Here is a 16,568-nt window from a genome sequence, read left to right as displayed (position 1 = left end):
AAAAATTATGATTTTGTCAAGGTCACAAATTGATTTGCACGTGATTTTGATGCCAAGTTATAAATTCATTCCCAACTTCTTTTTTGCTTCTCCCAAGACCCATAAGATATTCACCTATGATTGTACCCAGTAAAATACATGTTCTTCAAAACCCATGTAAATTTTTGATGATTTCTTCATAAGAATAGCATGTTAGAGTCATATATTTTAAATTAAATATTTCCAAGAGAAAATTTAAAACAGTTGGCCATAAAATCAATATAAGGCTATGATAGCTTGGTATTCTGGGCTCAATTTCCCTACCTGTAAAACATGCATAATGGTAACATAGTAGTGATGAGAGTAAAAGCTTATGGGGGTTTATGTTGAATTAATATTTAGAAAACACATAGAATGGTAGCCAGCTCTATTCTTAAGATGTACATAATGGTAAGACAAATATAAAAATAATATTAGCTGCCTTGTTTGCTCTTTTAACCCTTGTATCCATATAGTACCTTGTAGCCAGGGTATTTACAAAATCTCCAATGAGCAAATTACCTTTTATTTTAGTTTAATAAATTATTTGCTTAAAGGACATGACACTGGTTAAATATTTAGTGTTTCTCTTCTGTTTTTATATACAAAAGTCTTTGTGCCCTAGAGTGCTTTTTTCATAAATAACATACTTAAATGTGATAGGTAAAATAGCTTAATTCAGTAGATTCTGAATAATGGAAGTCAGAAAACCAAAAATATTGTACAAACACATGTGAGAAAAAAATATTACATTTCAACACTATCAGATAGAACTCTGTGAGGATTGTATGTAGGTGTGGAAAGCCAGTCAGTACTTCTGTATTCATTCAGGAACTCTGGCATTATAGTGGCCGCATGCCTGGTAGCAACGTCTGGGAACAGGTGGACTTAAAGCCTCAAGGCTACAGCTGGTTAGCAATAAATTGAATTGACCAAAAACAAAATAAATCAACAGAAGAGCTTGTTTGGCAATAGCACAATATCAAGCCACAGAAAAGTATTTTGAAAGAACATACAAGGCTCTGTATAGATTAAACTACTGACTTCAAAATTGTATTTTCATTCTAGTTATTTTCTTTGAGTTCTTGTCCAAGTAGCCAACAATAGTCATTCAGCATGTCTGAGGACACACAGAGTCAAAAATTACAGAAGTTGATTTAAAACAGATGCTTGAAAAGTATCGTACTGAGCAAAATCTGGAGAATCCATGTTTCTATTTCTTGATTTAAGAGACTCACTATTAAATATTACTCCAAAAATGGAGTTCAATGTACAGTGTAAACATGAATTTAGGCGTGAAATACACTTGTCTTTCAGCCATAACAAAGAACTACTGCTTTGATGGCAGGTCTGTTTAATTAATAAAATAGTTCTGCGGAATTGAATTTGTAAGCCATTTGAAAGATTGGTTGAATTTTTATGCTGAAAGTTTTAAAGACATAAATATAAACTCAAAATAGGCTTTTATAATTGTTTTTGTATTTGGTGTTTGAGGATATACAATTTGTACATTTACATATTTATGTTTTTCATATTTGTACATTTACAGATTTATTTTTTGTACATTTACATATTTATTTTTTCAAATTTTAAAACCATATTTTAAAATTATTAACCAACTTTTCTACAAATAAGAAACACTGTGAATCTATATTTTAGGAATTCATTAATTAAAATTATTCAAGTATTGTTTTCGGTAACTTCTGTACATAAAGCATTGTTGCCAGCACTTAAATATAAAAAAAAAACAATTCTGATTTTGTTCTATGTAGCTTGCCTCACATAATATCTGGGGAGTTTCATAGTGTAGACATAGATTCTGTATATATATTTGAAAATTCTAAATTTCTTTTTTTAAAGATTTTATTTATTTTTAGACAGACGGGAAGGGAGAGAGAAAGATAGGGAGAGAAACATCACTGTGTGGTTGCCTCTCGCTCATCCTCCACTGGGAACCTGGCCTGCACCCCAGCCATGTGCTTGCCTGGGAATCGAACCAGCAACACTTTGGCTCGAAGGCCAGTGCTCAATCCACTGAGCCACACCAGCCAAGCCTAAATTTATTATTTGAAAATGTAAGTCAGTTTTTCCCTGAATTCAAGTTCTTTCACTTTATCTACAGATTACATTGTAATAATATTACATAAAGGCCAAAACTATAGCTACTTAGAAAGGTGCTAAATTAGTCATTAATGTCTGGAAGTCATAAAGAGACTATTTAAATAAAGAGAACTAACATTGGTGTATCATTTAAGCAACAGTAAAAATGATTACAACTGGGGGCATGTACATGGGAGTTTAGTATGGTAAAATAAAGGTAATAGTGGAAAACATTAGAGAATGAAGAACCAAAAGTACAAGGACAAACCCTAGGGTCACTCCTCATTCATTCGTTTATATATTCATGTAACAAATACTTATGAAGAGCTAATGGCATGCCAAAAACATTTGCTAGGCGAGGAAGATATAAAATGAAGAATATGTATGCAATGCCTAAAGGGGAAGAAATTAGAGAATGGCAAAATCCTGTGACGGTAACACATAGCATGTTTAATACGTAAGTAATTATATGTTTAATGAACTGGCTGGTCTTTTTATTTTAAAAGAACAGAATTTTGTTCAATAAATACATTCTTCACATCATAAAAAACATTTAACTCCAATTTGAAATCATAAAGAAAACTTCACTTCTCCAGAGAGAATTGTCTTTTTTTAGATTAATGGTAGTGATAATTCTTTTTTAAACTTTATTTTTATTGTTGACACTATTACAGATGTTCCCATTTTCCCCTCTTTTGCCTACTTCCACCCAGCCCCAGCCCCACCTTCCCTCCGGCAATCACCACACTGTTACAATTCTTATCATCATATAATTAAATTGTTTGGCTACTTTCTTTGGCTTTTAGTATGTTCAAAGTACATTACATGAAATCATTTTCTAGGATCCTGTAGCATGTGTTTTCTACATATACTCTCTCAGATTTCATCTTACTATTAATTTTCTAATTTTTTTGTTATTTATATGCTTTAAGTTTATTACATAGTATTTAAACTTTTATATAAACTTTAAAAAAAATTAGAACAGTTTTAAATTTAGAGAAATGTTGTGTGGCTAATAGAGAGTTTCCATATACTTTCTACCCACTTCTTCTTACTGTTAACATCACATTAGTATATTTTTCACAATTGACGAGCCAATATTTACATATTATTTATAAAGTCCACGGTTAGTTCAGATTTACTTTTGTTTTTACCTACATCCCTTTATCTGTTCCTGATTCTCCTGCAGCATACACATTACGTTTGATGTACTGACTAGTTTTCTTTTGGCTGTTAAGATTTCTCAGGCATTCCTGAGTTTTTCTAAGAAAGGCCACAGAGATGCAATGCTATTTTCAGGACATCCTGTCAGGGTACATATGTCTTCATGAGTTAGCAGTGTTGATGTTAATTTGGTCACCTAGTAGACTTAGCATATGTCAGACTTCCCCACAGTAAAGTTTTCCTGTTTTCATTGTACCCTTTGGAAGGAAGGTACTATGAGCAGCTTGTGCTTAGGGAACGGAGAGTAATACTTCACCTCCCTAAGGGTGAAATAGTTACATAAATCATTCAGAAGTCTTCTGCACAGGAGATATGCTTATTAGCTCCCATTTATTTATGTGCTTCACCATTTATTATATCCTTATGAACTTGTAGTTATTATGTGCTTTGTGTTAAAATCCAATAGTTTCTTTCTCTCTCTCCTTCTCTTTCTTTTTTGCTCAAATTGAGCTTTTCTTAGTCATCAAAGCCCTTTCATGTGGCCACATTCTGCTTTTAACATTATTCTTACACACACACCTTTTATTTGAATATTTCCTTAATTTCTGGCACCACAAGATGCTCTAGGCTCATCTTGTATACTTGCAGCTCCAGTCCTAGAATCAGCCATTATTCCTCTGAGCTCTGCTTCCTTTAATGGTAGAACAGCACTAGAAACCAACAATTGAGTGTTCAGTACGACTGGGGTGTCATTGCCTCCATGCACTGTCAGCTGACAAAACAAGGAGATATATATGTGCATTCTAACCTTTGTATACACACACGTCCATGTAAACATCTCTGTGTACAGTAAATGAAATATAAGCTCATACTGATATCTCTCATGCTAAATCATTATCATATGACTTGTGCTGGCCTCCTTCCCTTCCTTATCTGTAACTTCTCACACCAACAGTGATAATACCTGGCTCCAACCATTCCTGAGTCATCTCCAGTGTGCATGTACAGTAGTTTCAGAATCGTTAACCTGTACCCTGTGGGCCATAACTTTACTAACTAGAGTACAGTGCTTTGTACAGTTTCTTAACACATGCAGATTATTTTGTCCAATTCTGGATTGTATTCTTAGATCTGTGCTCTTAAATGATTTTGTAAAGTTACATTTATAAATTATTAGTATTTGTGCTATAAAATTCTATGGATTTTGACAAATTCATGTCTCATATTCACTATAACATGCCAAAAGGAACAATATCACTGCCCTTATAAAATCTACTGTCTCCAGCTATTCCTTTCCCCTGTCTCTCACCACCACTCACTCCCCTACACACACACACACACACACACACACACGCCACAACTGATACAACATCTCTATAGTTTTGCCATTTCAAGAATGGTATATAATGGGAATCATGGAATTTGTAGGTACTTTTTAGACTTTCCAATATGTATTTTAGATTCATCCATATATTTTTGTGGCTTGTTTTACTTACTATATTATTGTCTGAAGGTACCATAGTTTGTTAGGTCATTTACCTATTGAAGGATATTTTGCATGCTTCCAGTTTGCGGAAATGAGTTAGCTTCTGTGAAAATTTGTGTGCATATTTTGTATACACTGACATTTTTTATTCAACTGAGTGAATAGCCAGAAGTGTGATTACTAAATATTATGGTAAGACTACATTCACTTTTGTAAAAAACTGCTAAATTGTTTTCCAAAGTACATTATTGTGTTGCATCCCAGCAGCAATCAAGGACAGTTCTTCACCGATATTTGGTTTTGTAAAATTATTTGGATTTTAGTCATTCTAAAAGGTGTGTAGCATCATGTACCTTTTGTTTGAAGGTCTTTCTTAATCCTTTTTTGCAGAGAAAAACTACCAGAGATAAGTTTACTCAGTGTTTGTCTGAGGACATCTTTTTGAAGAATAACATTGCTGGGTATAGAATTCTAGTTTAATAGAGTTTATTTTTCAAGGACAAAATTTTCACTCAGGGTGTTCCCATGTTTTAAGATATAATTAACCTGAAAAGTTCAAGAAAATGTATTCATTTTTAGTTTCCATATTTTTTCATATTGTAAGGCTTAGTGGTGCATTCTAATATCTACCTGCTGGAGTATATATCTTTTTAAAGAAACATATTATTTGCTATAAATAGTCATAAAATGAATTACACTATCCAAGAGAAAAAGATAATTAAATCACACATGAACTTGTCTGACTAGTACCAGTAGTAGTACTAGTCGAGTATACTAGCATTGGCTTCTTATGCCAATGTTTACCCATGCCCCTGTCTCTCTTCCTCAGGAAGAGAGGAATATTTCTCTTCCTCAGGAAGAGGTGCTTTATATTTTTTGTTATTCTTATGCCATTGTTGTTTTAAAAGGTATTTTTATAGTGTTACCAGGAACTCGGGATTTGTTATCATCAAAATCCTCTATATCTTCTACCTGACACCTGACTTCCCCTGGGTACTCTGCTGCTTCTGTGTCTATTTCAGTGATGACCTTTTTCTCTGTTATATTTGTCTACCTTTGGTGTATAATTGGAAAAGATGTTTCCTTGCTTCTTATTGATGTTTCCAGAGTGATATTTATTCTTTCTGTCAAAAGACAACTCTTCCCATGAAGCTTATGGTATTAGAATATATCTCTTTGTCTTCCAGTCATTACCATCCATAGAACTGCCTGTCATACATGGAATCATTCTTGTCTCTTTAATATTATCCCAACTTAACTCTTGGTTATTTTAATATACCCTTATGCAATTCCTTAAGAGCCATGGAATTTTAATTTTTGACATATTTACCTACAGTGCTCTACTTTTCCCCCATCTTCAACCATCCACTTCATTCTTCTTCAGCATCTTGCCTTTGCCCTTACGTATTGTACCTCATCTAGAATGTCAACCATAATAATCCCACTTTCTGAAATCCACTTATCTTTTTCTTCTTTCTTTTTAATATTTGTCAAGTCAACTATCTCTGACTCCACCAAGACAGGTCCCTCTAATTTATCTTCCTTAACACTTTTTTATTTATTCTTATTCCCTTAATTTTCTTGCTTTCTTCTTAGTAAGGTTGGATTAACCCCTTGCTGCTAACCATACTCTCAAAACTCATGACCTCAGCAATTGTATCACACTTGCCAGGCAAAACACAACCATGTTTTGCAATCAATCACCCTATTGGAGAATGGAGAAAGTGAAGATGCAGATAAAGGAGGAGACAACTTCACAATCAATGATCCCAGTAGGAGAACCCTGATAAAATGAGTGCATAAGTGGAGAGGATGTTCTTACAAGGAAACAATAAGTGGACTTACTCACGGGAGCGGAGGAAGGGTATATGGACATAAATTCAAGGACTGAAGGTTAAAAAACAAGTATTTAATGTTCTTTGTGAGAAATGTAATTTGGAGGTAAATTTTTAATGTTTAGGATTACACTGGGATTAAAAAATAAAGTTACATAGTGAAGCTAATTGGCATTATTGTGTACCATTTATCCATAATATTGGTGGCCCGGGACCATAAAACCCCAAGCAAATGGTTGTGGCTACCTGGAGTTTGTAGGCTGGAAAGAAAGATATGATAGAAGTTACAAAATGTAATTATCTGTAGATTCCTGGACAAATAATACCCTGCTCAATGGCCCATGAAATCCACATGTAAATAGGAGAAAAAAGAATTAAACATTGTTAGTCTGAAAGAAATAATTTTAAAGTGAAGTAAGAACATTGAAAATATTAAACATAAAAAGTATATATCCTTGTAAGGATCTAAATGAATTTCATCTCCACCCTTCACTATATTTACATTTGCCTACAGTCTAGGGTCTTTTCTTTATCACGCGGAATTTGTACTCTTAAGTAGTGATTTACAAAATTATGTTTCAGTCAATTTGCTGTTTGCCTAGCACCCTGGTTTTGTGAACTACCATTCCTTGAATGGAGAACATATTTTATATAATGATGCAAATAATTCATAATTTCTCATTCTGATAATATTGTTACTCTATAGAAACAAAACAACATAGTTCCTAATTTGACCTCCAATTATGTCAAATATGTACATCTAAGTTTAGATAATATACACCCAAGTTTAGAATTGGAAAAAGTATGGTTTATCCATATATTCTAATTAATATATAAAAATTTCACAGATATCAGTGTATTCAATATAATTTTATTAATATATAAAATATCAAGTTAATTATGAACTTAGTTGAATTTTCAGTTATTTCACTTGGACACCTTTAGGTTAACAATAATGTTAAAAAGATAGGATAGTTTTACAAAAACACTCATACTACTAAAAGGGCCATGTTTTCTAAAAAGTTATTTTTTTTTACCTCGAATAAGCTTAAAAATTAACACACTGAAATGTGGGTTTCATCAAAGGCAGCTTCCCTAGATCTGATTTACATGAGCCCAAGTTCCAGTGGTAATTATTAGAAATGGGTCATTTAACTGACCTGTACTTTAGAATACCAATGAGCCAGTTCTTTTAGAAAACCTCCCTGTTGTAGATAGACAACCTTCAGTTTGGATATTTTAGGCATAAAAAGCTGCTTTGTATATAAGATATATATTTTTCTAGCTTAAAAAGAAGAATGTGTATTCAAGCTATCCTTAATAGCCCCAAAGGAAAACCACCTGCCGTATTCCAACTCATTTATTCAGTCCTTATATAGAACTGGTACTCTGAGCTTTCACGGTTGATGGGCCAAGCTTTTCTGAGCAAAGTACAAAAAACTGGATTTAAGGAGTGAGGAAGAGGCAAGTTATGATATACTGTATCATTTTTCATTGAAGTAGGGTCAAGGGCAAATGCTATGATGGAGTGGCAGTTCTTGTGGGATTGGCGGGAAAAGAAATTTGGCAAATAACAAATAAGTAAATTTCTACCTTGAAAATCAGATTAAAAAATATTTAAGTGAAATCTCAGTTAATGTATTTTTTCCAAAACTGTATGTATGTATGTATCTATGTATGTATGTATGTGAGTTTCTCTCTTTTGCTTCAATCTTAAATACAGTGAAGCACATGCAGATGAAAAATGGCTGGAGTCCATTTATTCTAGAGACATTAAATAAAATTTATCTAGACTATATGGAGTGGCCTGGTTCCTATTTTATACAAATCTATATTTCAACCTTCCAGTTGGTCCTGGATCCTCTCACATCACCAAAATCATCATTGTTATTATCGTCATCTTTATTAGATTTCCATTTTTGTGCAGGTTAATTGAAGTCTACTCGATCTTTCTAACAACCAAAGTTTGAGTGACACTGGAGTCTCTGATTAAATATTTTTAATATCATGTAAAATTAATATATGTGTCCATCTTTAGGGCTTGAGTATATATAAATATTTTAAAAGAAGAATTTTCATAATTTAAATTGCTGTAGATAGAATGAAATACAACATAATGTAGAAGTAGGTTGTATAACAAAATCAATATTTCATTTTCATTATATTCTAATGTAATAGTGGTCACTTTATTGGTCATGAATAAGATAATCTTTGCTGTTTTATTCGCTTAAGAATTTATCACTTTTAAAAAACTGATCAAATTCTTTTGAAAAAGAATTTATCACTACCTTTAAAAAACTGATCAAAAGAGTTTAATCTGTTCCATGTGAAATACAGCTTTTTACATAAAGAGATTTAAAAATTTTTAATTGAAAGGAGTAAGAGAATGATATTCTTCCCAAGTAGTTAAAGAAATCAGAAAGCCAAAAGAACCAAAAACAAAGCAAACACATAAACAAACAAATAAACAACCCCCCCCCAACAAAAGTGTAGAAACTAGAGTAGCAGCTTCAGAAACTGTTGCGGGGGGCTGTGCATAAGATTTATAGAGACACATACCTAGTAAAACCCCATGTAATCATATCTGTTTCAATGTGTTATTCTACCTTTTTCCCTAAGGGCTATTTTGCTAGTGCCTATAAAATATTAAAAGGACACCCTTTCTTCCTATCTACTACCCAGTTTCTTCTCATGACAACTCAGAAAAGGTGACTGCACAGATTCTCTGGGCAATACTTTCTGAAAGTCTTACTGTGTCTAAGTCAAATCCCTCATGGAGAAGGTCAATCATATGCCTTCGTTTTAGCTCTAGTAGAAAGAAAATCCTTAAAGTATACTTTTCCCAAGCACAGTTGTGTACTGTAGTGATTAAAGAGCACTTGTTTCTAGAACATTACCTCCACCTTGTGTTATCTTTGTAATTTTGTGTGATCTTTTTCACCCATTGGAACCTCCATTTCTCATATTTAAGGCAAGAATACTAAAGGAATCTACCACACCCAAGAATTTCTGTCATGACCGATGGATGTAGCCATGTCGAAATGTCTGCGCCCTGCCCAAGATTAGTATGCACTCAGTAAGGATTTGTCATACACTAACTGTATTTATATATCTTGCAAGTAAAACTGATAGATTGACATTTTTTTGTTATCCTAAAAATTATTTTTGTTGAAAACACAATCTAGGAAAATGTGTTATTTTTTCAACACACAAATGTCTATTAAGTTTGTATTGTGTCATAGACCCTGTGGGAAGTAACGGAATTCATAGAGAATAGATAATGAGTAAAGATACCTACTATAATTGCTTTCTGTATAATTTTTAAGTGGATTTTGTAATATCTATTGTACTAGGGGTTATTGGTTTTCAGTTTTCAAACAGGTTTTGAAGAGATAGTAGTCAAACAAGAAGAGCATAAATTTCTAACCTAACACTCTTCTAAACAAAAGGACATAACACATTTTAGCCACTGTAACACTACAAACCCTTTTGGAATACAAAAGCCTCTAGTGCACGAAATGATTGATGATGATACTTCTGATGTTGTGAAGTTGTAATCTGTCTCTTGTTCAAATGGGATGCCAAGGCAAGCAATAAATTCCCCAGCACTGGAGGAAAAGTCCTGCGGCATGGAGCACGTCAGTTGGAAGAGAATAGATTCCTTTTCTGAGCTTGCTCAAGTAGAGGTGCAAAATCCCTTACCCACAAAAGTGTTGTTGTTTTTTTTAAGTTTGTTGTAGTCTCACTTGGCAGCCAGACTTGATGTGGATGACGGGAGGATATTATAAACTTTAGTCTACAGTCCTGTGGTGAATATCATATTAATATTTTTATTAGATTGTGCAGCTATAGACCCCACTGAGAGTGTTACACAATATGCAGTTATATACTGCATTAATTTTAAAAAGTGAAAAATGTTTAATTCTTAACTCTAACTGGATGCACGGTTACTAAATAAGTAATTGCGGAATGGTTTTGAGAAACTGGAAGAACCGTATTACTCTGATAAATTTGACTTTCTCCATTTTTTCTGTCACTATGTATGCATGCATGTTTGCATTTTCAAAATATTTTATGTAAGATATATAAAAACATATTATACATATTTTAATAAATGTTTTATAATGTTTTTATATGAGTACAAAAACATACAGAAAATTTATAATGGATGAAACAATAATAAATTGTCTTTCAGCAAAATCGTATAATTATTTTGATTATTTTATCTGTTATTGATACTTTTCAATTTTATTTATAGAACTTATACTAGAGTAGAAATGCATTTTATATCCTGATTTTCATTTTGATCTTGTGACTAATTCTCTCATATAATTTGTGCTTTTATAAAAAGAGAATTTTGTGTTTTATTGATTCATTAAAACTCTTTGTAGTTTAGATCAATAGTCATTTCTCATTCCTATTATTTCAGTTAAATTATATCAATATTTTTTACCATCTTAATGTGTTTGAAAGCAGATATTTACTACAAATATTTGGAAAATTTATACTTAAACTGTGTTAATTCTCCCCTTAAGATTACCTTTTGCATTTTCTACGCTGTTTTTGGTTAAATGGTCACCAGTGGATTTTCTCTTATATATGGTAAACATTGTAAATTTAAGTTATTTTAATTATACTGATATTTACTCAAAAATATTGTAAGGTGACAGAATTACATTTTCCCCAAATAATTAATTAATTTCCCAGGAATTTTATTTAGTCTTCATCGAGAGTATTTAGCTTATTCAATCTTGATATTTATTAAATCAGGGCAGGCAATGCTAATAGTTGTACCGTGAGTGCCAGTTTTGATCAAAAGGCAAGGACTATGAAATGCAGTATGTTCAAAGCAATTGGTGTTCACGCGATGACTTGGTGTCAGAGAGTGGAGGGACAGGCTATCCACACCTCTCACCGATGGAGGAGAGAAAATACTCACACTGTCATCTCTCTTTAAGCATATAAACTTAATGTTTTATTTCTGTCTAATTTTTCCTAAACCTTTAAGTAGTGTCAAATCTTATATTAGCACTACCACATTGATTGATAAATATTCCATTTATTTTCATATCTAGTCTTAAAATTACTACATTGTTTTTTTCCAACATTTCTTTTCAGTTCTTATTTTATACTTTCAAACAAACAAAATAATAACTTCTATGTAGAGAATGATTGAGATTTCCTTAGATCTGTTAACTAATTTATGGAAAATGACATTTCTGTAAAATGTAGTATACAAATACTCATTTTTATTTATCAGAAAGTGTTATGTGATCTATAGATGTTATTAATTTTGTTTTATATATTATTCTTCTCATAATGAAAAGGTCTTTTTTAGTATTTTTTACTAATATAGAAAAGTTATGACTTTTTTCTTGGCAGTATAAATAGAAAAAACACTTGTTTGGTCATTTTATGTCTAGAGAATTTACTAAATGCTTTATATTCCAGTTGAATATATTTAATTTTCAAGATAAATAATTATATTTCATGTAAAATGCCATTTGGTCACTTTCTGTCCTATGGGTATTTTATTTTGACCCAGTGATCCCACTTCTAGGAATATATCCAAAGAAACCCAAGTCACTGATTTGAAAGAATGTAAGTGTCCTTGTGTTCATTGCAATGTTATTTACAATTGCCAAGATATGGAAGCAGCCCCAGTGTCCACCAGTAGATGAGTGGATAAAACAACAATAGGATACTACTCGGCCATAAAAAAAGAAGAAAATTTTATCCTTTGCAACAGCATGGATGGACCTGGAAAAGGTTATGTGAAGTGAAATTAACCAGTCAGAGCAAGACAAATGCCATATGGTTTCACTTATATGTGGAATTTAATGAACAAACTGAACTAACAAGCAATATAGAAACAGACTCACAGATAGAAAACAGGATGACAGCTTACTGGGGCAGGGAGAGGTTAGGGGGTGGAGGGACCAAGCAAAAAGGAAAAAGGACTCATGGACATGGACGACAGTGTGATGATTACAAGGTGGAGGGGTCTATAAGGAGGTGAACTGTTAGTGGAAAAAATACAATCAAAATTAAAATAAATAAATAAAATGCATGAGTACACTTATACACTGAGTAAAACAAATACTTGATTATGATTTGTAAAAGCTACAACAAAAGTTAAAAAAAAACCTGACAGCATAATTTCAGCTTTTACTTGAAACACTAACTTAAGAAATTCAGGCATTTCTTGTTTTATTGCTGTTTGCTCTATTGTGTTTCATAGATGTTACGTTTTTTATAATCTGAAGGTAAGACCCTCCACCAGCAAAAAACATTATAACTCACTTTGCTTTCTTGTGGTGGTCTGGAATAGAACGCACGATATCTCCAAGGTATGCCTGTAGTATAATAAGAATTAGTTCTTGAAACCAGCTGCACTCTTAGTTTCCTGTGGTTCACATAAGAGGCAAGAAATCTTTGTTTGCTTAAGCTAATTCAAGTTGAGTTTATGTGATTTGCAACCAAAACTCTTTTCAGTCAAGTGGCTACATGACATGTAAAAATTCTTTTGTAATTAAGGTAACCATATAACTTATCCAAGCTGGGACACTTGAAAGAAAGAAAGAAATGCTATTTGTAATTTACACTTAGAAATAGGCATAAATTTGAGCTGTTGAAGAAAAACTGGAATGTTTGTCCTTTCTCCCTGTAACCAACTTACAAATAGCTCTAACAGAGCCAATGACATATTTTGCAACCAGCTCTAATAATATCAGTGCAGGTACTACAGAAAGAAATATGTACAAGAAGAAGTCCCATAACAATATATCTTAATTCAAATGAACACACAAGTGAGATATTTATCATTTCTGCTTCCAATTTCCCCTTCCTCTAGCTTTAAAATTCACCTCAGCATTCTTTCTAGAAAGCTCCCGTTATCACTAACAGTCAAGACCAAGACTTTCTAGGTACACTACTATAGATCTTTGCTTTGTATGAAGGTATGATGAGATACTCTTTAAATTCTGAATTCTGAATTAGAATTTAATTTAAGTTCTAATTCTGAAAATCTTTTAAAAATTTTATTGAGTTGGTTAATGGTCATTCTGAAATTGTACAAATGGTAACTAAACAATAGAATGAACAATGCACTAGTTAGTTATATACATAATCCAGTCAATATGTTTTTTAAAATAAATATGAAGTGCCTAAAAGTTCGCTATGTTTTGGGTGCTGTTTCAAGCACTCTATACATGACTCACTCAGTGTCAGGGTTACCATGTTTTCAAACCCCAGGAGACATCATTTAGGTACAAGTGAATGGTGTCTTCAGGGTTGTGCAATGTTATGGTCTTGTTTTATCTTTCTAAAATCTCTGTAACTTGTTACTTCTATTGTTCTCACTTTTTGAATTAGCATAATGAGAAAAATTAAAGTAACGTGTTCCAAGTATTTTGGCTAGTAAGTAGAGGACCTGGTTTGAACGTTTAAACTAGTAAGAGTATTCATTCATTGAACAATCAGTTATTCAGCCCCAACTCTGGCCAATGAACTGTACTAAAAACACTGATAATATAATTTGCATTGGTTATTACAATGTGTGGCTGTTTAGAATGTGCCACTTCAAAATGTGCCTCAGTGGTGTGCAGATTACTCTAAGCTAGAGGAAACTTTATCTTGGGGCTCAAAAAAGAGATTTCTTCCCCTTCCTTTGACTACCGAGAAGAACTTGAATTAGGGCCATGCCCACAATACAAGATTATCAGAGATAATTTTTTGACCTATCTATAGGATAGTACAAACTTCTATTTACTAATGTCTGTTCTTATCACCCTGCAATGACCCTTTGAAACCTCCAATGTTCATTACCTCATCCTTAGCTTAGGATTTCTCATATATTTCAGCCTCTCTTTCTATCACTGAGCCTTTCCTGCATGTGGGGTCTCTGACATTCTCATATATGTGGCATTCCAATATATAAGTATGCATTAAATTTGGTCATTTTATCTTGCTAATCTGTCTCATGTCTATGTGATTACAGAAATTTGAGGGTAGACAAAAATTTGTTCCTTCTCCTTATCATCTTTCTATCATCTATCCATCCCTGTCAGATTTAAATAAATACACATTACTTTTATAATTAATTGGATACATACACACATGTCTGTATACTTCTAGATAGGTAAAAGATAAAGAGTTGATAGGCTCTTACATGATAATTCATTGAACTGAAATTGTGATACATGAGTAATTCAAGGGGAAAGTAGACAAAATGGAGAAGAAAATTAGGTTTTGTCATCTGAAGACAGAACTATACAGATTAAAAGTTTGCATGTAATTGTGCATTTTGGGGGAGAGAAGTGGGACAGGGCAGACAACACAGAACGGTCAGTGCAGCTGGAGGACGGCATGAAGTGGGATGGAGCTGGCAGTATACACAAAAACGAACTTCAGTTCAAACTTACTCAAAGTTACATTTTCGTTATTGTTACTTGCAGTTTTCCATAAAACACAGCTTGCCTTTCTATTTGCTGTTTTATTCATGGTAAAGAACCAACGGATAGATGTACCAGTGTCATGCTAAACCCGAGTAAATCCATTTTGATGGGAATGGAGGCTGAAAAAACTTGTTGCTCATCTAAACTCTGCAGCAAATGTAGAGCTCAGAAATTAGGAATACCGTAGCAACCATTTGTGTTTGTCGTGTTCAAAGGAAGGACTTCTTTGCTCTACTGAACAATTTGTTATTGGTGTAGGAAAATAAAATTTGTCATCCCAAAATATATCTCCCTGGTATGATGACTATTTTATTTAAAAAAAAAAAAGACCCAGGAAGAACTATTAACTTTCTTCCAAACAGCCTTAAAAAATGTAAGATAGGAGGCCAGTTCCTGGAAGAACTCTCACCCTAGATAAATAGTACATAACATGAAATAGGTGTGGCAGACAGGCACCTAGCAAGACCTGTATGATCAAAACCCTCTCCGTGTTCCAAGTTCTCTGGATGACCTAGCAAGCCTTTGGTTATTAGACATTAGTAACCAAAGACATTATCTTTTCACCTCCCTGTGAATTTCCTTACTGCCCTTTGCAGCCCCAGATCCTGACCTCCTTCTCCTCAGTCCAGAACGTCATATGTACCTCCTTCTGCCTTTACTGTCTTTGAAAATGTTTATAATTATGTGAATTTCCCTTGTGCAGGTATTAAATTGGTTTTATCTTATAACTCTAACTTACGCTATTTTAATTATTTGAACAGTTATAAGAACCAAGAAGGGAAAGGGGGAGAATTTTCTCTCCCCTACATTAGTATATAAAAAGGGGGTTTCTTGAGTGTGTTTAATAGTCTCATATTCACTGTACCGAATCTTTGATTATAATTCAAAATATAAATATATGATATTTAAGAATTTTATTTACAAAGGATATAGAAATTAAACATATACGAGCAGTCTTCCACCTTTTGCTTTTAAATTTCCAATATTTCTCCTTTAATGAAAAATATTAAATTGTACTTAAAGAGTAAAATTACATCCTGAGAATGTATCGCTATAATTGATGGGGGCAGGAAATAATGATGTTACTGGAGCTAGGTTCTCCTGACACAGTAAGGAATTACAGATCAGACAGATAAAAGTGGATGAGTAAGAGTTTTATTATAACATCCTCAAGGGAGAGGACTAGCCTGCCAGGATTGGTGAGCAAAGGCTTAGCATAGAAGAAGCAACAGGAGAGACTAGGCTGGGCTGCCTCAGGTCACTGGGAAGTTAGAGAAAAAGGGCCTCAGGAACAGGGATGGGTTCAGGAGATTACCCTGGGACAAGCCACCAACTCCCCATTGCCTTAGAGTTTAGGTAATGAATGCTTGTGAAGAAAGAATGTGGGGAGGGAGGATAGAAAAGGAAAATGGTGCCAGCTGCTCCCCAGAAGGAAAGTGTGGCAGTGAGTCCTTTGTCTTGAGGTTTTATCTTTTTCTTGCAGGTGGAATCACAGGCCAGGTCTCAGGG

Source organism: Desmodus rotundus, chromosome 2, assembly GCF_022682495.2.
Source record: "Desmodus rotundus isolate HL8 chromosome 2, HLdesRot8A.1, whole genome shotgun sequence".
NCBI lineage: Eukaryota > Metazoa > Chordata > Mammalia > Chiroptera > Phyllostomidae > Desmodus > Desmodus rotundus.
This window is presented reverse-complemented; position numbering follows the sequence as displayed.